This window comes from Schistocerca nitens, chromosome 1 (assembly GCF_023898315.1).
Source record: "Schistocerca nitens isolate TAMUIC-IGC-003100 chromosome 1, iqSchNite1.1, whole genome shotgun sequence".
Lineage (NCBI taxonomy): Eukaryota > Metazoa > Arthropoda > Insecta > Orthoptera > Acrididae > Schistocerca > Schistocerca nitens.
In genome coordinates, this window is record NC_064614.1 from 160,216,975 (window position 1) to 160,242,925 (window position 25,951).

At 49.8% G+C, this 25,951-nt stretch overlaps 1 protein-coding gene across 2 annotated transcripts in view; it reads right to left on the bottom strand.

Annotated features, from left to right (window-relative positions):
- The window catches only part of LOC126244109 (PH and SEC7 domain-containing protein-like), a 485,533-nt gene that overhangs the window by 413,315 nt on the left and 46,267 nt on the right, over nt 1-25,951 (bottom strand). Inside the window, exon 2 of one of the 2 annotated variants that reach the window (XR_007545374.1) lies at nt 14,454-14,590. The exons of the other annotated variant lie outside the window; for it this stretch is intronic. The gene's annotated coding sequence lies outside the window, so the exon portion shown is untranslated. Of the gene's footprint in view, nt 1-14,453; nt 14,591-25,951 lie in introns of those variants that run through there. 2 annotated transcript variants of the gene reach the window in all.

Here is a 25,951-nt window from a genome sequence, read left to right on the forward strand (position 1 = left end):
AGCTCGGGAAACCCCTAGTGAGATGTGAACAGTGATTAAGTAAGTACATGCAGACGATGCTCTTCTGAGAAGCAGTGTTACGGAGTGGCGTAGAAGGTTTTGTCAAGGCAGAGGTTCAGTGCAAGACGACCGAAGAGCTGTTCGCCCGTCTACAGCACATACCGATGCAAACGTGTAGCGTGTAAAGCCGTCGGCACACGGACCATGCAACCAGACGTTGAGCGCTGAGCGTACCGAGTTTCTGACGTCACGGCGTGGAATAGCATGTTGAGGAGTCTTCTCGGACGTGCAGAGCAATAGCTAGCATGTCAGATATTCTGAATGTGGGTTAGAACGTTGACCATTGAGATGGCACGATGCCATCTACGTCATATGTACGCCACCTCCCTTCAGTACAGAGTCACGAAGTGCCATATTGGGTTTCAGTTGAAACCCGTATGTATATATGCCATTTCTGAGCACCAACAAGCTGAGGATCTCTCGACAACTCGAAGTTAATTGTATGATTCACTGTAATAAAATGACAAGAGAAGATATTCGAGGCTATAGCATTATTGTAACTTATGTATTATGACAGTATGCCGTTTGAAGGAAACGGCACATTCATGATCCACCAAAAACGCATTCCTCTTGGTATAATTTGTCATAAATAAATTCCAGGAGACGGTAAGACGATAGGTACGGACACGAATAGAGCGTGGTCCGTTTAGTGTAATGGGTAGCGTCACAGATTCGTAAGGAACGTAATAAGTATTGGAGATTCGCATCCTTGGTTTTTGGGGCGCTAACTGTGCGGTCATCAGCGCCTGTACAAAGTTCCAACTTTTACACACTCCATTGTCTTTTCACAATTCAATCTAGTCACTCTCGCAAATAATGATGAAATGATGATGACAACACAAACACCGAGTCCACGGGCAAAGAAAATTCCCAACCCCGTCGGGAATCGAACCCGGGACTCCGTGATCCAGAGGCAGCAACGTTAGCCCCTACACCAAGAGCTGCGCACGAAATTTCAATAGTAAATCTCTTCATGATGCACAACGCCTCTCTTGTAACGTCTGCCAGTGGAGTTTATCATCTCCGTAATGCTCTCTCGCCAGCTAAACGATCCCGTGACGAAATGCGCCGCTCTTCGTTGGACCTTCTCTATCTCCTCTATCAGTCCTACCTGATAGAGATCCCAGATAGATGAACAATACTCAAGAATTGGATGAACAAGCGCCTTATAAGCCACTTCTTTCGTGGATCAGTTTCATTTTCGTAAGATTCTTCCGATGAATCTGAGTCTGGTGTCTGCTTCTCCCCCATTTTATACACATTTATTTATGTTCAGGGTCAATTGCCAGAGTCTGCACCATTCATCAATTCTCTGCAGGTATTTTTGCAAATTCTGTCTTCTGGCGTTGCTACATTGGTACAGACAATTGCATCATCTGCGAATAGCTGTAAAGAGCACCCGACGCTTTTTACTAGATCATTTATATATTGTAAACAGTAACGTTCCTATCACACTTCTCTGTGGCACTCCGGATATTACCTTTATATCTGTCGATTTAGTTCCGTTAAGGTCCGCCCCCGGTAGCTGAGTGGTCAGCGTGACAGACTGTCCATCCTCAGGGCCCGGGTTCGATTCCCGGCCGGGTCGGAGATTTTCTCCGCTCAGGGATTGGGTGTTGTGTTGTCCTAATCATCATCATTTCATCCCCATCGACGCGCAGGTCGCCGAAGTGGCGTCAAATCGAAAGACCTGCACCCGGCGAACGGTCTACCCGACGGGAGGCCCTAGCCACACGACATTTCATTTCAGTTCCGTTAAGAGCGCCGTGTTGAGTTCTATCTGCAAGAAAGTCTTGAATCCAATCGCAGGTCTGCTCCGATATTCCGCAAGCTCGTATTTTTTTCATTAAACAGCAATGCGGGACGGTGTCAAATGCCTTACTGAAATCAAGGAACACGGCATCAACCTGAGCGCCGTTGTGCAGTGCGCCGTGGATCTCACGGAGGAACAGAGCAAGCTGTGTTTCGAAGGATCTCTGTTTGCGGTGCCCATGTTTATTTCTATAGAGGAGATGTTCACATTTTCCAAGAACGTCATAATTCTTGAGCATAAAATATGTTCCATAGTTCTACAACAGATTGACGTCAACGATATAGGTCTATAATTATGTGGATCTGTCTCACGGCCTTTCTTAAAAACGGGAATGACTTGCGCTTTCTTCCAGTCGTTAGGTATCTCTCGTTGCTCAAGCGATCTACGATAAATTACTGCTAGAAAGGGGGGAGGGGGCAAGTTGTTTCGCATAATAGTGATAGAACCTTGTAAGTATCTCACCTGGTCCTGAAGCCTTTTCACTACTAAGCAATTGTACCTTCTTTTCAATTCCGCGATCGCTTATCTCAATATCTGCCATTTCGATGTTCGTACGACGACTGAAAGGACAGAGTGTTACGATCTTTCGCGGTGAAACAACTTCGGAAGACCAAATTCAGTATTTCGACTTTCTCTGTGTTATTTTCAGTTTCGGTGCCGGTATGGTCGCTGAGAGAATGAATAGATGATTTTGATCCAATTAATGATTTTACATAAGACCAAAATCTCTTAGTGTTTTTACTCAGGTCGGTTGACAACGTCTTACTTTCAAAATCATTGACAGCTTCTCTCATTGCTCTCCTTACGCGCATTTTCGCTTCGTTCAGCTTTTGTTTGACAGCTAGGTTTTTAGTTCTCTTGAATCTGAGATGGGTGGTCTTTGTTTATGTAGCGCTTTTCTAACACGGCTATTAAACCTTGGTGGATCTTTCCTATTCGTTAAGAACCTTACTCGAAACATACTTGTCTGGGGCATATTGAACGGCGTCTTTGAATTTTTTCCATTTGTTGTCCACATATTAGTCCTCATCGCCGAATATTTGATGCTAACGGCTATTACATCTACTTTTTTTCTGACCTTTGATTTTCAATAGGTTCTGATACTTTCTTATTAGTTTAATAGAAGTATATACTGTAATATTCGATGTTATGTAAATATAAGTGCGCTCTTTTTGAGAAGTGGTTCAAATGGCTCTAAGCACTATGGTACTTAACATCTGAGGTCAATAGTCCCCTAGACTTAGAACTACTTAAACCTAACTAACCTAAGGACATCACACACATCCATGCCCGAGGCAGGATTCGAACCTGCGACCGTACCAGCGGCGTGGTCCCGGACTGAAGCGCCTAGAACCGCTCGGTCACAACGGCCGGCTTTTGAGGAGTGAGTTCGTTCGATTGGCTTAATATGCAGGGCAGCTTGCACTACTAGCAGTAAGATAATACGCCCTTTTTCTTTCAAGTTTTGTAATTCACATGTTGTGATGATTCTGCTCCTGAATAGGAACAGTGATTAAGTAAAAATGACCATAGGGTTTTAATATAGAGTGTGAATTCTGTAATAATTTTTACCTCATTTGGAGAACTATTGTAAAGTTGTATCACACTATTAGTAATGGAACTTTTATAAGCGGATGTCCTTACTGACTCCACATGGTACTTTCCTTTTTGCCTTAAAACACGCCCATAAAATTATGTGCACTACGGACAGAACAACCTATCTAGCATACGGATAAGGGAGAAAATGTGCGTTTTAAGACAGCTAACGCAGAAATTTTACGAGCTCCCACTTCGTAAACGGTGTGATTTTCGAGCTAGACACAGCCGGGGGCGTCGCGATCGCTTATTCCACGATCGGGCCCATGTACCGTATGCACAAGTCGCATCATTTCTGAGAGTTCTGCAGCCCTTTCAAGTCGGCTCGCTCAACGTCGACGTGCAGAAGAACGCCCGAGCGCTGACGGCTTTAGGTAGTTATTGCAAGAAGACCGTCCTGTAACTGGACGTGCGACATCAGAAGAACTTAATTTGAATCGTGATGTGGGTCACGAGATTTTACGCGAAGATTTAAGGAAACGGAAACTTAATGCAAAACTCGTCCCTCACACACTAAGAGACGAACAGAAAGATGGGATCTCCATTTCTGTCAAATATTTCTGGTGGAGATAAATGCTGATGCTACCAGTATAACCCTCGCACGAAGCGTCCTAGATCACCAGCCTTGAAAAACGTCAGACAACCTTTGAGAACAAAGACATTGTTCATCGCATTCTTCGACAGTGCAGGATTAGTTCATCACGAGTACGTTCCTCCAGGTCAAACAGTGAACGAAACTCATTACATCAAAGTCTTGGAACGTTTGTGACAAGCAATTCGACATTGCCGCCCAGATTACTGACATTCTCAGGACTGGTTCTTACTGCATGACAATGCAAGACCCCACATACTGCTTTTTTTGCTACCGAGTATCTGGCCAGACATTCCGTTATTGCCATCCCACACATGCAATTCGCTTGAGCTCTCGCCTTGTGATTTTTTCCTTCTTTCCCCGAGTGAAAACGCGACTGAAACGGAAGCTTCATCAAGATATTGCAGACATCCAATGGACAGCGACTTGCTCTTGGAGAAAGGGCCATAAAATACGTATATAGACAACGGAGGTACTGAATAAAGATTTAATGTCCTTCGCCATTCTGCTGCAACGGATAAAAGTAACAAGTTCGTTTCCAAACAAGGCACCCGGCGCATATCTCGGACATCCATTTTTACGCAGATAGTTTCACTGACAAAGATAAATGGTGGCGCGAAATAAAAGGAAATGCACTTACTTTACTTACTCTGTAACTAACTACTTCAGACGATGTGTTTCTTGTAGATATGGTTCAAACGGCTCTGAGCACTATGGGACTTGACATCTGAGGACATCAGTCCCCTAAAACTAAGAGCTACTTAAACCTAACTAACCAAAGGACATCACACACATCCATGCCCGAGGCAGGATTCGAACCTGCGACAGTAGCAGTCGCGCGGTTCCGGACTAAAGCGCCTAGAACCGCTCGGCCATCGCGGCCGGCCCTTGTACAGATCAGAGACAGTGTGATTACGAGTCTATTGCTCAGGGCTGCAAATCACTGGTGTGCAAAACCAAAGGGCGAAAGTAACTTTCTCATGATGTGTCACTGCCAAAAAACATAGTTCGGTTAAACTTGGACCATGTATAGAAAGAACTGGTACAGTAAAGTACAGAAAGTAACAAAGAAATATGCAATGACACGAACAGAAATGACACTCTTATTCAAAGACAATAATTAATCTGAAGTCAGAGCGAGAGATGATGATCACCTGGACATTACAAACGCAGGGTGTGTGATCACCAAGGAGGGCGATGCATGCTCTTCAACGTGCTCCCATGTGGGCAACAAGGTTGGTAAGGAGTTCTTGTGGTAGGGAATTCCTTTCTTCCACCGGCGCCCTTGGCAACTGCTGTATTGTCCCTGGTGCATGCGGACGTGTTGCAATACGTCTCGCCAACGCAGCCCGCAAGTGCTCGATGGGATTTAAGTCAGGGGAACGGGCAGAGGAGTCCATTCCCCGAATATCCTCACGTGCCGAGAGCTCCTCAACCTGTGCTACTCCACGCGGTCCACACTGTCATCCATAAAAATGAAGTCATGGCCGAACGGACCCCTGCAAAGATGTACATGGGGAAGGCGAACAGTGTCACATTAAAGTTGACCGGTGACTCTACCTTATTCAAAGACTTAGAGGTCAGTACGCCCAGGCAACATATGCTTCCCCACACAGTAAAAGCTGGACCAGCAAAATAAACAGGTTTGGCAATGTTCCTGGATGGATTAGGTATTCTCACCTTTCGCCATATCAGGCTATGTAAAGCACTGTCTAACATGATTGTGGTCCAGGTGTTAATGACTCATCTGAGCAACCGAAACGTGTCCATTGAACCACAGTCCAATCTCGACCACCTCATACTCATTGCAGTCTTATTCCACTATGGAAACACGTAGGGAGTGTCTGCTGCGAAACCCCGTGTCCATTAATGTGCACTGAAATGAAATGGTAGTATGGCATTGTTAGCCGGGAGGCCCCATACGGGGGAGTTCGGCCGCCGTATTGCAGGTCCTTTTTAGTTACGCCACTTCGGCGACTTGTGAGTCAATGATGATGAATGACACACAATATCCAGTCATCTTGTGGCAGAGAAAATCCCTGATCCCGCCGGAAATCGAACCCGGAACCCCGTGCGCGGGAAGCGAGAACGAACCGCAAGACCACGAGCTGCGGACAATGAGCACTGAGCATTGTGCTACGAAACATCTGCGTCGTGCATTGTACTCTGTCGTCAGATCTGCAACAGATCGCCGTCTATCACGCTTTATACAGATGGTAAGCCCCCTACCTACAAGTTCTGTGATGAGGTTTAGATGTCCAGTAGCTTGTAGTCTACTTGTGGTTTCACCGCCCTTCAATTACTTTCCATACAAGCTGGCGACGGTAGAACGCGAACGGACAACAACTTTCGCCAAGAGGCTGGGCCATAATAACCCTCAGTTTGTCAAAGTCGCTTATGTCAGTAGACTTCCACATTTGCGGCATGTATCGTCGCAGGAATGACTCTCCAGCAGCCTCTGCCCTCCTTATATACTCTCAAGTCCCGTGGCACATGCCTGCAACAGGACAGACAGCATTCAGTCTCGTGACGGGCAATGATCGCAATGTTTTGGGTCATAATGTATCTCGACAGAAATTCCCTGGGTATACAGAACCATTCAGAGGTATACAATCAGTCAACATGTATCAGCGACAGAAACCAAGTCCGCCTGCGATGTGTCCTGCCGCAAGGAGACAGAACTAACTTACACTTCGAGCAATGGCGTCGTGAGGCAGATATTACCAGCTGCTTTTGTTTTTGTTGAAGTCTTCAATCCGAAGACTAGCTGGTGCAGCTCTCCAAGCTTTTCTATCTTGCGCAAGCTTCTTCATCTCCGAATAACTACTGCAACTTACATCTTTCTGAAACTGTTAAGTCTACTCATCTCTTCGTTTCCCTCTACAATTTTTACCGGCCACACATCCCTTCAATACTAAACTGGTGATCTCTTGATGTCTCAGATTGTGTACTCAACTGATTCCTTCTTCTAGTCAGGTTGAGTCACAAATTTCTTGTCTCCCAATTCTATTCAGTACCACCTCATTATTTACGTCATTTACCCACCTAATCTTCAGCATTCTTCTGAAGCACCACATTTCAAAATGTACTATTCTCTTCTTGTCTAAACTGCTTATCATCCATGTTTCACTTTCATACGTGGCTACACTCCACACAAATGCTTTCCGAAAAGACGCCGTCATCGAAGTGATTGGTGACTCGAAACATGCAGCGCTCCACGGACACAGGCTGGTGGATGCAGTATTATGCTACGGGGGACATGCTCCTGAGCTTGCATGAGGCCTGCGGTTGTAATCTACGACACGCTGGCAGCTGCGAATCACCAGCATCCCTTCATGCTTGATGTATTAACCGACGGCGATATCATCTTTCAGCAGTATAACTGTCCGTGTCTCGGAGCCAGAACTGCGCTACAGTGGCTTGAGGAGCATTATAGTGAACTCACGTTGATGTCTCGGCGACCACATTCACCTCATGTAAATCCTATGGAACCCGCCTGGGTCGCTATCGGGCGCCTTCACGTGTACGCAAATCAGCGGCACGTTATTTACGAGAATTACATGACCTGTGCGTGGATACCTGAAGCCATATACCTCTATAAACTTGCCAACAAACCGTCGGATCCCTGATACGCAAAGTCAGTGATGTATTTCGTACCGAAGACGGAGAAAACAGCTATTAAGCAGACGGTCATAATGGTTTGTCTCATCAGTGTGCACATAGAACGTAGTGTCCGTTTGTTTGTAATTCACACAAATCTACGGTTTTAATCCGCCCTTGATGAAATGTTGTAACTTTAACATCAAGACAACAGGAAGATCACTTGAAACATGTATGTATGTAATATATACGGGGGAAATCGAGAATTTGACCATTCCCGTTGTAACGTATGACATATACCCCAGAAGATATTTAGTTCGTGTTTCATAGTTGTTTTTATTATTAAAATCTACAGTGATATACAAAACACTAACGAAGGTCAAACAGGTGATTTCCCGAACTGTGACGTAAACTGTTGGAACAGTAAGTCATGCTCAAACACTGCCCTATTTGTCGCTGAGCTGAAACAATAGACGATGGACTTTCCACAAATACAACGAGATACTTATCGCATAACGTAACAACAGATAGGGCAACTAATCATCTTTGAAACCGGTGTGTATTTGCACATGTCAGAACCTGAAACCTAGAAACCGATTTTTATAAATGCTGCGGGTGAAGACGTATTCATTCGCCTCATTTCGTTGACATTAAGTCACATTCAAATACGCCCTCCGATTTAGTGATTGCAGTTTTCCATGCAGCTTGCATTCCCTATGAATATCAACAAAGTACAGAGCCAGTCACTTTCTGTGGAGGATATTAAACATCATGGGGAACGCCAGGCACTGCAGCTAATTCTCAATAAGGAACATATTTGTTCCGAGCTTGTAACCAACGTCTTCCGTGTTACATGCATTGTTTGAATTAAACACCAGACAGCTTCCCCTTTTAATACTTCATATACGACCACAAAAGGTGATGGCGGCTATCAACTCGTGAGTGTGTGAGAGAGAGTGTGTGTGTGTGTGTGGTTTAACCCATTAACCCAATTCCCCTACACACACACACACAGAGAGAGAGAGAGAGAGAGGGAGAGGGAGAGGGAGAGGGAGAGGGAGAGGGAGAGGGAGAGGGAGAGGGAGAGGGAGAGGGAGAGGGAGAGGGAGAGGGAGAGGGAGAGGGAGAGGGAGAGGGAGAGGGAGAGGGAGAGGGAGAGGGGGCGTGGTTGCCATTCCGAGTAATCACTGGGCGTTCGTGTTAAGGCCAATGAGTCTATGTTTGGCGCCAGCGGTCAACGAGGGAAACGAGAGGCGGCCGCGAGTCGTGAATTAGATGAGGTCTGCCCCGGAAGGCGTCTGAGACAACGCATCGCGCCTGCGGCAGCGTGCGCAAGGAAAAAGCAAGCAACACACACACACACACACACACACACACACACACACACACACACACATATATAATCAGCGGAGCTTCGCCACTCTAGTTTCTGCAAACCACCACTACATGGTGACATTTACAATGATTATCCAGAACATTATAATCACCGACTACTATCGATATAAATCCATCAACGCGATAGCAGCATCACTGGTGAGGAATGACTGCTGGTCAGGCACGCGCGCGGTGTACGCAGCATCAGTGAGCGTGCTGTTTGTGTGTAGAATGGGGAAGGCGCGCCATCCATCTGAGTTCGACCGAGGGCAGCTTGTGATGGCCCGGTGGCTCGGCACGACTATTTAGGAAACCGCACGAGTTGTCCGGTATTCGAGGAGTGCTGTGATGATTGTTTTCAACACGCGGCGAAACCAAGGTGAAACCTCGTCCAGAGTCGTCGGGTTGGGCGGTCACCTCATTACAGATATCGGACGTCGTAGGCTGAGCAGACTGATAAAACAGGACAGGCGACGAACTGCGGCGGAAATTACATCAGACTTTAATGCTGGACAGAGTAAAAGTGTGTCTGAATTCACAGTGCACCTTTAACACATCTAAAGTTGGGCCTCCGCAGACGATGTCAGACGTTGAAGCAGTGGCAGAGCGCTGCATGGTCTGATGAGTCCCGATACCTTCATCATCATGCCGATGGGAGGGCGAGAATCTTCCAGGGTAACAGCTCCTCGACACCTGCACCTGTACTGCGAGGCGGAGACAAGCTGGCGGCGGCTCCATCATGATCTGCGGAACATTCACGTGGGCATCCTTGGGTCCAGTGGAGCTCGTGCAAGGCACCATGACGGCCAAGATCAGAGACTGCAGAACATTCAGTTTGGCAATCAAACGTTTGTGTGTTGAATCGAAGCACTTCCAAAAAACAGATAGCTTTTTGCTTTGGTTTCTCTGGAAATGTAGCAACCACTTCTGTTTAGCCGTGTTCACTCCGGCCGTGCCGCGCAAAAGCAAGGGAAGAGGCCCTTTCCCGTTTTCACTTTCACCGGCGTGTGCGCAGACACACAGCCACATTGCTCCGCACCTACGAACACTGTGCTCCATTCTGCGTCAACTGTGGACGCGGCTTTAGAGGACCGAAGAACAACTAATGCTGGGTAGTACACAGTTTATCACAAGTCATGGACGAAATCAGGAATTACAACCGAAATACAAGTATCATTATTGGTCATGGCAAAGGTAGCCGTCACGAAGAATATCAGCAATTGATTATTTGACGGAAGAAAAGAAGGAATTTACGATATTGCAGTGCCCGTACACATGTCCGAAAGAACACTGCATCTTAATTCGGATTAACTCAGTCACTGCACCATCGTATTTATCTGCCGACACTGGGCAAGCCACTTGCCGAATGTTAAACCCAGTTGACTAGTTACAAAGACCTTCCAGACTCAAATTTTTGCTGTGCAGCTATTGCGCCGCTCCTTCACTGCTAGGTACTAAAGATGTTAGATTTTTCTATTTGAAAATAGACTTCTAGCTTCGAACAGTGTTTTATTTCAGTAGAAAAAATGCGACTTAAGACGGAATATTAATACTGGCATAAAACTTAACTCCCTTAAAAGCAATAGCCACGAAAGACCACAGCGAAGATACAGTTGTTTCATCATTCAAAGATACAAGCTGGCAGGCAACACGCTGCTTATAAAAAGTAGTAACACAAATCTTTTCAATTTTATTCACCGCCTCTCTGACAGTTTTTTTCTGACGCCAGACGATATTCTAGTTTTATGCACTCTGTAAGCTACCTGACGACGTGTGGCGATACGTGCTTCGTGTAATACTACAATCCCCCACCCCCCATTTCATTCGTATCTCCGAATTCCTATGGGTCCAATGATATGAACGATTGCCTAGTGCCTTCAAGCTATATTCTAGCTGCGTTTCTTAAGCGGCATACGTCGGCATGATTTGTTCACCTTCGCCACTCTGTCGTTCATTTTTTTCAACATTTAGCTTTACAGTACAGCGTCTGTATCAGATTTTAAAGTTATTTCGCGTAATGGACGTTCCGATAGTATTTTCGATCCTGCTGTTTGCATCGTGCGTGTTCTTCCGTGTACTTAACCGCATACGTTTTCGGCACGTCAACACAGGATTCCATTGTTACTCGTACCTTGGCTTTGGTAGTTAAGCGACACCATACAAGGGGATCATATGCAGCAAAATGTGTTTATGTTACTGATGAAGCAGGTGTGCTCATTCCGTGTGAAACTCCTCACACAATTTACGCAACGCTCGGAGCGGTGCCTACCAATAAATAAAATCAAAAAACAGAGTCACTTTTGACGGAGCCAGTCAAATTTATGTCAGTCAAGTTTCGTGTGCACCAACTGACAGTGAAACTATTAAGAGTGTTTCAGGTAGCATACTGGAAAAGCTCTAATCACTGAGGGCTTTTACAGCTTTTATCTTCAGAACATACAGAACTAAGAATTGGATGTGGCATCTTAGTGACATGTTTTAGCGTGGTTTTACTGTTCTATTGCAATGAAATAATCTACAGATCGCTCTACGCTTGTTGACACCAGTGCCTACCAATTAAAATTGTATATTACAGCACTGAGGATGGTCACTAAGTGACCGAAAATCGATTTTGCGGTTAATAAAACAAAAAAAATACGACCAATGCTGTCTCTCCTTGTAAGTACACTCCTGGAAATTGAAATAAGAACACCGTGAATTCATCGTCCCAGGATGGGGAAACTTTATTGACACATTCCTGGGGTCAGATACATCACATGATCACACTGACAGAACCACAGGCACATAGACACAGGCAACAGAGCATGCACAATGTCGGCACTAGTACAGTGTATATCCACCTTTGGCAGCAATGCAGGCTGCTATTCTCCCATGGAGACGATCGTAGAGATGCTGGATGTAGTCCTGTGGAACGGCTTGCCATGCCATTTCCACCTGGCGCCTCAGTTGGACCAGCGTTCGTGCTGGACGTGCAGACCGCGTGAGACGACGCTTCATCCAGTCCCAAACATGCTCAATGGGGGACAGATCCGGAGATCTTGCTGGCCAGGGTAGTTGACTTACACCTTCTAGAGCACGTTGGGTGGCACGGGATACATGCGGACGTGCATTGTCCTGTTGGAACAGCAAGTTCCCTTGCCGGTCTAGGAATGGTAGAACGATGGGTTCGATGACGGTTTGGATGTAGCGTGCACTATTCAGTGTCCCCTCGACGATCACCAGTGGTGTACGGCCAGTGTAGGAGATCACTCCCCACACCATGATGCCGGGTGTTGGCCCTGTGTGCCTCGGTCGTATGCAGCCCTGATTGTGGCGCTCACCTGCACGGCGCCAAACACGCATACGACCATCATTGGCACCAAGGCAGAAGCGACTCTCATAGCTGAAGACGACACGTCTCCATTCGTCCCTCCATTCACGCCTGTCGCGACACCACTGGAGAGGCGGGCTGCACGATGTTGGGGCGTGAGCGGAAGACGGCCTAACGGTGTGCGGGACCGTAGCCCAGCTTCATGGAGACGGTTGCGAATGGTCCTCGCCGATACCCCAGGAGCAACAGTGTCCCTAATTTGCTGGGAAGTGGCGGTGCGGTCCCCTACGGCACTGCGTAGGATCCTACGGTCTTGGCGTGCATCCGTGCGTCGCTGCGGTCCGGTCCCAGGTCGACGGGCACGTGCACCTTCCGCCGACCACTGGCGACAACATCGATGTACTGTGGAGACCTCACGCCCCACGTGTTGAGCAATTCGGCGGTACGTCCACCCGGCCTCCCGCATGCCCACTGTACGCCCTCGCTCAAAGTCCGTCAACTGCACATACGGTTCACGTCCACGCTGTCGCGGCATGCTACCAGTGTTAAAGACTGCGATGGAGCTCCGTATGCCACGGCAAACTGGCTGACACTGACGGCGGCCGTGCACAAATGCTGCGCAGCTAGCGCCATTCGACGGCCAACACCGCGGGTCCTGGTGTGTCCGCTGTGCCGTGCGTGTGATCATTGCTTGTACAGCCCTCTCGCAGTGTCCGGAGCAAGTATGGTGGGTGTGACACACCGGTGTCAATGTGTTCTTTTTTCCATTTCCAGGAGTGTATTTCCCTAAAATGTTTGTAAAAACATTTGACATGGCACAGAACTTTAAAACTTTAACCACATTCGTCCGAGTGTTGCCTAAAAGAGATGGCAGGTCCGCTGGCAAGTCAGCCGCGGCCCGCTGGTCAGAAAATGAAACGCAATCCAATAAAACGTGGCGCACAGTGACTTGGACGCCGCAAGCACCACACATTGGAGGGTCCTCTCGCCGGAGCAGGAAGCCATGCGTCATAGGGCTGTGGCCTATTCGAAGCCGAGTGAGGAGAACCTCGTCCCGTCGACGGGGCTGAAAGGAAGTACACCACACACGCATTGTGGGCTTGACTATACGGAGCTTATTGTCAGTCACTTCCAGCCACTCATCCTCCCACCGACGCATGACTCGTGAGCTCAACAGCGAGCTGAGTGCGTGCAGGGGGATAGCACACTGAGATACTTGTGGATCGAGACACGCCTCCTTGGCTGCGAGATCTGCCCTTTCATTCCCAGCAATGCCGACATGCCCCGGAACCCAGCAGAAAGCTACAACCTTCCCCAGTCGCTGTAGGCGGAGGAGGGCATCCTGGATGGTCTGGACTATTTTGTCTGCCGGATACAAACGATGCAATGAGTGAAGGGCACTGAGTGAATCGGAACAGACAAGAAACTTAGGAGAGGAGGAAGGTCTCATCTGCTCCAGTGCCCGCAAGATCGCAGACAATTCTGCATCGGCCGGCCGGAGTTGCCGTGCGGTTCTAGGCGCTACAGTCAGGAGCCGAGCGACCGCTACGGTCGCAGGTTCGAATCCTGCCTCGGGCATGGATGTGTGTGATGTCTTTAGGTTAGTTAGGTTTAAGTAGTTCTAAGTTCTAGGCTACTGATGACCTCAGAAGTTAAGTCGCATAGTGCTCAGAGCCATTGCAACCAATTCTGCATCAAAGACAGTAGAAGTCTGAGGCAGTCGGACCTTGAGGACACGATCCGGAAAAACAACTGAGCAACCAACAGAATCCCCTTGTTTCGACCCATCCGTGAAAACAGCTACATAGTCGTGGTGCTCACATAAAATGGCAGAAAATGCTGCATTAAAAACGGTGGCAGAAGTGCAATCTCTCTTGTACTGCAATAAATCTAAAATCACTCCGGGCCTCTTCAGTAACCAAGGTGGCAGTCAGTTAAAACCCTGGATTTGGGGTTGTACAGACTCCACACCGAGCGACTCTAGCAAACTTTGCACACGGATCCCAAATGGCAACGTAGCCCGGGGACGGTGGGAAAAAAGGCGGTCCAGAGGTGGATGGGCAACAAGATGGTGAGCAGGCGAGCTGGGAGCTGAAAGAAACTTACAAGCCTGGCGCACCAGCAGGCGCTGTCGCCGGATGGTAAGTGGCGGTTCGCCAGCCTCAGCACAGAGGCTGGGTACGGGACTGGTCCAATAAGCACCCGTGGCCAGTCGAATCCCAGCATGGTGAACAGCGTCAAGGATCTGCAAATAAGACGGCCTCGCTGACCCATACACTGTGCACCCATAGTCCAGCCGTGAACGCACAAAAGCTCCATAAAACTGAAGGAGACGCGCCCTGTCCGCTCCCCAAGAGCTGTGGTTGAGGCACTTGAGGATGTCCAGTGCCTTCAGGGTTCTGGCTTTCAAGTCACGTAGGTGCGGCAGCCATGACAACCTGGAGTCAAAAATTAGGCCCAGAAACCGAACCGTGTCTCTAAAATGTAGGACAGTATCCCCCATACGCAAGGCAGGCAAAGTAAAAAGACGACGAGAACGATTAAAACGAACACAAACACACTTATCGGCAGAAAACCGAAAACCCGTCTTTGCAGCCCACTCCTCAAACCGCCGCACTGTTAGCTGCAACTGACGGCTCACGGTTGCAACACTGGAGGAGGAACAGAAAACAGCAAAGTCGTCCACAAACAAGGAGCACTGTACTGGACTCCGCAGTGTAGACGTTATACTGTTGATGGCTATGTCAAAGAGGGTAACACTTAAAACACTGCCCTGGGGGACACCGTTCTCTTGCTCAAAGCGATCAGACAGTGTGTTACCAACGCGGGCGCTGCAGTCTGGAACCGCGAGACCGCTACGGTCGCAGGTTCGAATCCTGCCTCGGGCATGGATGTGTGTGATGTCCTTAGGTTAGTTCGGTTTAACTAGTTCTAAGTTCTAGGGGACTAATGACCTCAGCAGTTGAGTCCCATAGTGCTCAGAGCCATTTGAACCATTTTGAAAAAACCGCTGAGACAGGAAAGACTGAATGAAATTGGGAAGGTGGCCACGAAAGCCCCATTGATGCAGTTGTGCAAGAATACAGTGTCTCCGAGTAGTATCATATGCCTTACTGATATCAAAGAAGATACCGATACAGTGGTGCTGACGGAGGAAAACCTGCTGAATAGCCGCCTCTAGGAGGGTCAGGTTGTCGACCGTGGACCGAAATTTTCGGAAGCCACACTGAAAGCGGCTAAGGAGCTGTCTGGTCTCTAACAGCCAGACCAGACGACGGTTAACCATCCGTTCCAGGATCTTGCCGACACAGCTTGTCAAGGCGATACTACGATAACTACTGGGACATGTACGGTCCTTTCCTGGTTTGAGGAGAGGGATGAGGATTGCCTCCCTCCAAGAGGGAACACTCCTGTCTGCCATATGAGATTAAAACATTCGAGGAGGATTTCCTTTGACGCCGCTGGCAGATGTCTAAGCATGGAGTACCGGATGCGGTCGTAACCTGGTGCAGTGTCAGAAGTCTCAGTAAGTGCCGATTCAAGTTCCCACATGGAGAAAGGGGAGTTGTAGGCCTCAGAACTGTTCGACCGGAAGTCCAAGTTCGCTCTTTCGACAGTCGCACGGTAGCGACGAAACGCTGGATCCTGTGTTGCAGCGGCAGTACTTTGTGCAAAATGCTCTGCCAGCGTCTGAGCAATGGCTTTGGGTGTCGTTTGGAGGCATCCCTGGTTCAGGACTGCAGCTATTGGTAAACGGCTGCGTTCACCTGAAATCCTCCGGATGGCTTCCCATACTTTTGTGGAACAAGTGGAACGGTTGATGGAGTCCAGGAACTCCTGCCATGACCTTTTCTTGCTCTCTTTAATGACACGGCGTGCCCTGGCTCTCGCGATTCGAAAGGAGGTAAGATTGACCGCTGTTGGGAGGCATTTAAATCGGCGAAGAGCCGCACGCCTGTCCCGGATGGCTGAACGGCACTCTTCTGTCCACCAAGGCACAAGGCGCCGCTTAAAAGGGCCAGAAGACTGTGGTATGGACAGGTCAGCAGCATGATGGATCACAAGTGTGATGTGATCCACCCATTCCAGTACGCTGGTGTGGCGTTCAAAGACAGCCAACCGAGTGAACAGTGGCCAGTTAGCCCTGCCCATCATCCACGATGGCGACCTCTGCTCCAGCAATACACCATCCAGGAGATGAATGCGGATGGGGAAGTGATCGCTGGAATGAAGGTCGTCAATGACCTCCCAGTGAACAGAGTCGGTGAGGGTTGGAGAGCAGAAAGATAGGTCAATGGCTGAGAATGAGCCAGTAGCAGTAGAGAAATGAGTTTGAGTACCTGTGTTGAGGATGCACAACACTTGAGATGTTAGGAGGCTCTCCAAAATTCGACCTCGAGTGCAGAGAGAAGTGGAGCCCCACAGGACATGATGGGCATTGAAGTCTCCCAGGAGGAGAAATGGGCGGGAAAGTTGGTCGATAAAATCTGTGAGAGCGTCTGAGGTCATTGCATCCAGAGGGGGTAAATAAAGGGAGCAAACGATAAGGCTCCGACGTGAATGAATTTCAACTGCAACTGCTTGCAGGTCAGTATCCATGAGGAGAGCAGAGGAGTGGTGGTCATTATTGACAAACACGGCGACTCCGCCTTTGGCCCTTTCTCCAGTCAGGTCATCTTTGCGATACAACGTATAGCCCCTTAGTACAGGAGCATCAGATGGTTTTAAATGCGTTTCCTGTAAACACAAGCACAGGGGGCGTTGCCGTGCTAGGAGGTTCAGTTCCTCCACATGTGCCCGGAATCCATTCATGTTCCACTGTATAATGGGAGCCATCTATCAGGGTGGGAGTACCTTCATTCTCACTTTCTGTCGGGGAGGAAAGCCCACAACAGGTGGAGGCTCAGTTTTGGGGCGAGATGATTGCCCCAGTCTGACATCAACCTCCATCGCCTCTGAAGAGGAGTCGAGAGACACGTCAGAGAGAATGACATCAACATCAGCGGACTGTATAACTTCAGTCTCCTTTAGCGGGCGAGTCTTTACCTTTGGCTTAGATTTTTTGGCCTGAGGTGGCATAGGAGCCAAAACAGAAGCAGTAGGGGGTGTAGCAGCGCTGGGCAGTGCACAAGACTGGACCCGGGAAGTGGCAGGAAGTTCCATGATGTCAGCTACCACGGCCTGGTCAGAAGGCCGAGGGGGGGGGGGGGGGGGGACCAGCAGGCTTCACAGGAACGGCAGCAGCACACGTACATTGACAAACGCAGGTACTAGTGCTGACAGTAGCAACCTCCGTTTGTGTAGCGGCATCGGTTTTCAAGACTGGCTGTTTCAGAACGGAAGAAAAGGAAGCAGCGAACGTGGGCGGCTGCATGGGCTTGTAATTTTTTTTTGCCTCACCATACGGGATGCGTTTGGTGGTTTTAAGTTCCTGGATCTTCCGTTCCTCAAGGAAAACTCGACATTCCCTACTCCTCACAGGGTGATCCCCAGAGCGGTTGACACACTTGGGAGGAGAGGAGCAACCAACTCCCTCATGGGCGGCTTTACCACATTTCCCGCAAGTGGCTTCCCCTTTACAGCCGAGAGTAGTGTGTCCAAAGTGTTGGCATTTAAAACACCGCATGGGGTTGGGGTAATAAGGCCGTACACTGAGACGTAGGAAACCTGCCTTCACATGCTCTGGCAATGTGGTGCTGTTAAACGTAAGGATAGACGAGTCAGATTTCATGAGATCACCATCCACCCGTTTCATAACGTGTTGCACGTCTACAATTCCTTCCCGGGACCATTCAGCCTTCAGTTCGTCTTGGGGAATGTCAACGAGATCTCTGCAAGTCACAACACCCTTGCTGTAGTTCAAGGTGTAGTGAAATTCAGTCTCTATCGCAAACTCGCCAAGCAATTGTGCCTTCTGAAGGTTCTGGACTTGCTGGAAGCTAGATGTTTCAACCAACAAGGTGTCATTTCGCAAGCGCTTTACAGATTTTAATGTGCCAGCAAAACCTTCTAAGCCCTTCTGGATATAAAATGGTAAAACTTTTTCGAAACTCCCATCTTTTCTTTTAATTATAAGAAACACATTCTGCGAAGCAGCATGCGTTCTGTTACTACTACCTGAATCAGGACTGGCTACACGAGCCCTCTTGTTAGATTGGGTGTTAGAACCTACCAGCGGCCCACCCAGAACGCTTGACCTAAAACACTGTGAAGTTTTGCTTTGGGGGTAGATTCAGAAGCGTGTTTACGTACCCACATTGCCAAGAACAACGGAACCGCTCAAAGAAGGCACAATGTTACTACCATCACTACTGAGTGGTTGTTGCTACGTAAGATATGGAACAAACTTTCCTACAGCTTCGACGGACGTGAGTGGTGTGACCAGATGGGCAGTCATAGAACATTTAGTGCAAAATGCAAATTTTATGAGTTTACGGTTCTATTCGTGCCTCGTTTATATTTGCGCATGTAATTCCTAGGAAAATATAGAGTTTCGAAAATGAATGAATCATTTATAGTAGTCCCGTACAAAAGGAACATGTGCACGCTTATGCTAGAATCGGCGATTCTGGCGGTCGCTGGCAGCACTCGTCATACAGTACATGAACCACAGCTTGGCGCACTGTCAAGTGGGGAAAATTTGCGATAACAATTATTATAATGTCTTTTACTGCGGTCTATCGTCGAGCGATAGTAGACTGTAATGAAACAATGATAGAACAAAAACTATACTCCCCACTGGAATCCAGATCGAATAATTATTCCACCGATAACGAATTCCTACTCACGTGGAGAAAATAATGTTACAGCCATTCCTAAACTCGGTGTTGGAGGAAATTTTGACAGGCAATAGGCTACCATAAAATTAATCAACTCTCCCCACCCACAGATGCTTCGGGACGGAGGTAGACGACGTGACAGCAGCAGGCTTCATTCGTGTAATGTGCAGGTTGGTTGGTTGGTTTGTGGGATTAAAGGGACCAGACTGCAACGGTCACCGGTCCCTTTGTCCAAAAAATTAAAACCACCCAAAGAGAATAAAAACGAACAGCAGGAAAGACGTCAGACGACACGGGACAAGAAATACGCCGACAGAGATCAGACAAAACAAATTAAAATCACACAGAGTGTGACGGTGGTTGGCCGACCATAGAGAAAAAAAAGGAAAAGCCAACCACCGAGAACACATTAAAAACTCAGTTTAAAATCGGAGGCCAAAAGCCAGAATCAACACTAAAAAACAGAAACACTCAGATTAAGTGATAAAAACCCCCCGCCCGAATAAAACGTAAAACTAAGCCAGCCATAGCAGGGTCATCAGTTAAAAGGGCAGGGAGCGTGTCAGGCAGTGCGAACGTCTGCCTGAGCACAGCTAAAAGCGGACACTCCAAGACAATGTAGACCACAGATATAATGGAGCCGCAGCGACATAGAGGTGGGTCCTCACGGCGCAATAAGTGGCCGTAGGTCATCCGTGTGTGCCCAATGCGCAGTCGGCATAGGACCACAGACTCCTTACGAGAGACGCGCAAGGAGGAGTGCCACACAGTCTTCGTCTCCTTGACGGCACGGAGTTTGTTACGGGTGGTCAGACCGCGCCATTCAGCGTCCCAGAGCGAGATAACTTTGCGGCGTAAGACCTCCCTCAAATCAGTCTCCGGAAGGCCAATGTCTAGAGTGGGTTCACTGGTGGCCTGTTTGGCCAGGCGGTCAACACGTTCATTGCCCGGGATACCGACATGACCGGGGGTCCACACAAAGACCACAGAGCGGCCCCAACGGGCAAGAGTATGCAGGGACTCATGGATAGCCATCACCAGACGAGAACGAGGGAAACACTGGTCGAGAGCTCGTAAACCGCTCACGGAATCGCTACAGATAACGAAGGACTCACCTGAGCAGGAGCGGATATACTCTAGGGCGCGAAATATGGCAACCAGCTCAGCAGTGTAAACGCTGCAGCCATCCTGCAAGGAACGTTGTTCGGAATGGTCCCCTAGAGTTAGCGCATACCCGACACGACCAGCAACCATCGAACCGTCAGTGTAAACAATGCCAGAGCCCTGATACGTGGCCAGGATGGAATAAAAGCGGCGGCGGAAGGCCTCTGGAGGGACGGAGTCCTTCGGGCCCAGTGCCAAGTCGAGCCGAAGGCAAGGGCGGGGAACACACCATGGGAGAGTACGCAAAGTGGCCCGGAAAGGAGGTGGAACAGTGAAAACCCTAAGCCCGGAGAGAAGCTCTTTGACGCGGACCGCCATCGTACAACCAGACCGGGGCCGACGTTCTGGCAGATGGACGACCGATTGCGGGAACAGGAGACGATAGTTTGGATGCCCGGGCAAGCTAAAAACATGGGCAGCATAAGCGGCCAGCAAACGTTGGCGCCGTAACCGCAGGGGAGGGACACCTGACTCCACTAGTACGCTGTCCACAGGGCTGGTGCGGAAGGCACCAGTGGCAAGTCGTATCCCTCTGTGTAGTATTGGGTCCAGTACCCGCAACGCAGATGGGGAAGCGGAGCCATAAGCCAGGCTCCCATAATCCAGACGGGACTGGATTAACGCCTGGTAGAGCCGTAACAAGGTAGATCGGTCGGCGCCCCAGCTGGTGTGGCTCAAGCATCGCAGAGCATTGAGATGCCGCCAACACGCCTGTTTAAGCTGCCGAATATGAGGCAGCCAAGTCAACCGGGCATCAAGAAGTACACCCAAAAACCTGTGGGTCTCCACCACAGCAAGAAGTTCGCCGTCAAGATAAAGCCGCGGCGCAGGATGGACCGTTCGGCGCCGGCAGAAATGCATAACGCGGGTCTTGGCAGCCGAAAACTGAAAACCACGCGCTACAGCCCAAGACTGCGCCTTGCGGATTGCGCCCTGTAGCTGACGTTCAGCAGCTGCAATGCCAATAGAGCTATAGTAAAGGTAGAAGTCGTCAGCATACAGGGAAGCGGAGACAGAATTCCCCACGGCCGCAGCGAGCCCGTTAATGGCTTTTAAAAACAGGCAGACACTTAAAACAGAACCCTGTGGCACACCGTTCTCCTGGAAGTGGGAGGAACTATATGAGGCCGCGACTTGCACGCGGAAGGTACGATACGACAGAAAATTGCGGATAAAAAGCGGCAGAGGACACCGAAGACCCCATCCACGTAGCGTAGAAAGGACGTGATGACGCCATGTCGTATCGTACGCCTTCCGCATGTCGAAAAAGACAGCGACCAGGTGCTGACGGCGGGCAAAGGCAGTACGGATGGCAGACTCCAGGCTCACCAGATTGTCGGTGGCGGAGCGGCCTTTACGGAACCCACCCTGAGACGGAGCCAGAAGGCCCCGAGACTCCAGTACCTAATTCAAGCGCCGGCTCACCATCCGTTCAAGCAACTTGCAAAGAACGTTGGTGAGGCTAATGGGACGGTAGCTGTCCACCTCCAGAGGGCTCTTTCCAGGTTTCAAAACGGGGATGACAATGCTTTCCCGCCTTTGCGACGGCAACTCCCATCGACCAAAAGACGGTTGTAAAGATCGAGGAGGCGCCGCTGGCAGTCCACTGAAAGGTGTTTCAGCATCTGACAGTGGATGCCATCTGGCCCAGAAGCGGTATCAGGGCAAGCGGCTACGGCACTGCGAAATTCCCACTCACTGAATGGAGCATTGTAAGATTCTGGGTGGTGGGTGCGAAACGAAAGGCTCCGACCTTCAATCCGCTCTTTAATGGAGCGGGTAATTAGAAGAAGAGGAACTAAGAGCAAAATGCTCTGCCAAGCTGTTGGCAATTTCGTCGGAGTCTGTACAAACTGCTCCTTTCAGTGAGAGCGCAGGGACGCTGACAGGGGTCCGATAGCCATAGAGGCGTCGGATCTTGGCCCAGACCTGCGATGGAGAGACATGGAGGCCAATGGTGGACACATACCGCTCCCAGCACTCCTGCTTGCTTTGGCGGATAAGGCGGCGGGCCCGCGCACGCAGCCGTTTGAAGGTGATGAGGTGTTCAATGCAGGGATGTCGCTTGTGACGCTGTAGCGCCCGCCGGCGATCTTTAATCGCTGCAGCGATCTCAGGCGACCACCAAGGCACAGTCCGCCGCCGAGGGGACCCAGAGGAACGGGGAATGGCAGATTCGGCGGCAGTAACGATGCCGGTGGTGACCGATTGAACCACCGCATCAATGTCATCATTAGAGAGAGGCTCAATAGCGGCAGTGGAGGAGACCAAGTCCCAGTCAGCCTTATTCATAGCCCATCTGCTAGGGCGCCCAGAAGAGTGACGCTGTGGTAGTGACAGAAAGATCGGAAAGTGGTCACTACCACACAGGTCGTCATGCACACTCCATTGGACAGACGGTAAGAGGCTACAGCTACAGATTGAAAGGTCAATGGCGGAGTATGTGCCATGCGAGATCGAGCTGCGACAATAAATACTCAACGGTGGCGCCTTGACCTGTTGCCACTGACCCACCCCACAGAGGGTTATGGGTGTTGAAGTCGCCCAGTAACAAGAAAGGTGGCGGCAATTGGGCTATCAGCGCAGCCAGGACATGCTGCGCGACATCACCATCCGGTGGAAGGTAAAGACTGCAGACGGTAACAGCCTGTGGCGTCCACACCCGAACAGCGACAGCCTCTAAAGGTGTTTGGAGAGGGACAGACTCGCTGTGCAGAGTGTGAAGGACATAGAGGCAGACGCCACCAGACACCCTTTCATATGCTGCCCGGTTCTTATAATAACCCCGATAGCCACGGAGGGCGGGGGTTCGCATTGCTGGAAACCAAGTTTCCTGAAGAGCAATGCAGAAGAAAGGGTGAAGGCTGATAAGTTGGCGGAGCTCAGCTAGGTGGTGGAAGAAACCGCTGCAGTTCCACTGGAGGATGGTATTGTCCATGGCGGAGAAAGGCGTGACGGGACTGGGAAGGCAGATTACGCCGCTGGGTCACCTGCTGCCTCCGATGGAGCACCCGTGCAAGTGCTATCCATTGCGTCTGAGGGACCGGCAAGATCGTGGTCCTCAACGGACGCAAGGATCTCCACCTCATCCTCAGACGCAGAGCTTTTAGGTAGCGGTGGAGTAGGTGCCACCGCAGGTGTCTAGGTCTTACGGGTCTTCAAAGTCGTTTTTCTCGCTGTTCCTTTGGTTGCCGTTGTTGAAGGGCTTATTGGAGTCAGTCCCCGAGACTGAAGAGGATCGCGAAGCCCGTCGACCAGCGACCTGTGGCTTCGTCAGCCACTGGTTGGTGTCTGCTGTGCCGCTGGTAGGAGCCTGGGAAGGGAGTGACCAAAGGGATCCCTTCCGAGCGAGAGAAGCCGAAGAAGACTTACGCTTCTCCGGCTTAGAAGTGGGGACTGGTGTCCCCAGTGGTTTAGTGGGTGCTGCTCCCGAGGTAGATGGTGTGGGAGCAACAGCGAGAGAAGGGGCCCCCATCGTCAAGGGGGCAGGTGAGGTCCTCTGACTGAGAGCTGACTGTATGTCTTGCAGCTGAAGGAGCTGGAGCAGGAGTGACAGTGGAGGCATAAGATGACATCATGCGCACGGGATGTAGCCGTTCAAATTTCCGCTTAGCCTCAGTGTACGTCAGTCGGTCCAGGGTCTTATATTCCATGATTTTGCGTTCTTTCTGTAAGATACTGCAGTCCGGCGAGCAAGGGGAATGAGGCTCTCCACAGTTGACACAGACGGGAGGCGGAGCACATGGAGTATCGGGATGAGATGGGCGTCCACAATCTCGACATGTGAGGCTAGAAGTACAGCGAGAGGACATGTGACCGAATTTCCAGCACTTAAAGCACCGCATCGGGGGAGGGATATACGGTTTGACGTGACATCGGTAGACCATCACCTTGACCTTCTCTGGTAATGTATCACCTTCGAAGGCCAAGATGAAGGCACCGGTAGCTACCTGATTGTCCCTCGGACCCCGATGAACGCGCCGGACGAAATGTACACCTCGGCGCTCTAAATTGGCGCGCAGCTCGTCATCAGACTGCAAAAGTAGGTCTCGATGGAAAATAATACCCTGGAGCATATTTGAACTCTTATGTGGGGTGATGGTAATGTTAACATCCCCCAACTTGTCACAAGCAAGTAACCTGCATGACTGGGCAGAGGATGCCTTTTTATCAAAACTGACCCAGAGCGCATTTTGGACAAGCCCTCCACCTCCCCAAACTTGTCCTCTAAATGCTCTACAAAGAACTGAGGCTTCACGGATAGAAACGAGTCACCATCAGCTCTGGTACAGACGAGATACCTGGGCGAATACACGTTACTGTCATTCATTGCCTTTCGTTCCTCCCATGGTGTGGCCAGGGATGGGAACGATTTGGGGTCATGAACGTTAGCTTTAAAATGAGCCCTCGAACGCTTAGAGACTGCTGGTGGCTGGCCGCCAGCGAGAAATGATGTACCACGCTTCATTGCGGGTCATCCGCCCTGATGCCACCTACTCCGACCAAGGGCCCTCCCCACGGGCGCCACCCAGCCGCAGCAATAGCCACCTGGCAGGATGGCCATTGCCGGGAGTCCTGATGCCCCAGGGAGATGGGCATCTACTCCTTGGCATACGTGGGGAGTTAACGGCGCAGGCATCAGTAGAGCGATCCCTGTGTTGTCAGGGGGCTACAACCAACACGGTACATGGCGGCCCCACCACAACGGACTGGCTACCGTGCTGGATCTTAGGTGCAAAAATGTCCAAGGTCGTCGTCGCAGTTAAAAGCAACAACGCAGAGTGCAGCGTGGTAATCGCACCCAGGGACGTATCCTCGCCCAAGAGATGGAAAACGAGCGGGACACCATTGCAACGACGAAAAAGCCGGCTAAAGGTCTCAATGCACGACGGATACAGTGCACCATGTAAGGCGCCCTTCCCCAATTGGCTCGCTCTTCGGAATAATTTAGAAAGATGGAGGTCAAACCCGAGAGGGGACCATCACATAAGGCCGAAACATTTGAGACTCCTTTTAGTCGCCTCTTACGACAGGCAGGAATACCGCGGGCCTATTCTAACCCCCGAACCCGCAGGGGGGGGGGGGGGGGGGCGTGTAATGTGCAGGCCACCTCATCGTGGTTTGAAGCGGAGGGTACTTGATTATTCCCCTCTTTCTATTGCTATTCATGAGTGACGTACGGGGGAAAAAATGTTGTCGGTAAGCCAGAATTTCTGAGACTTTACCTTCATAATCGTTACGTGAAAATTAAGAGAGAGAAAATACGTTGCTTGACTTCCCTTGGTCAGTACCCTCTCGAATTTCCAACAGTATATATCCCTGATGCAGAAAGCTCTTTTTTAGCGTCAGCCAGTGCAGTTTGGTAGTGTTCGTGACGATTGCGCGCTTACTAAGCGAAGCCGTGACAAAACGTGGCGCTCCGCTTTGCTTCTCCTATTAATCTTACCTGCTAAGACTTCGACAAACCGCCGAGCAATCTTCATGACTAGGCGTTTTGTAAAACTATATTTAATTTGGGCTCTTCTACCGCATCCCAGTTTCATCTTCCCTTCCACCTGCGGAGGGATGGAGGGAGGGAGGGAGGGAGGGGGAGGGAGAGAGAGAGAGAGAGGGGGGGGGGGTTGCGGCGGCAAGATACTAAAGGAGACAACACGAATAATCTT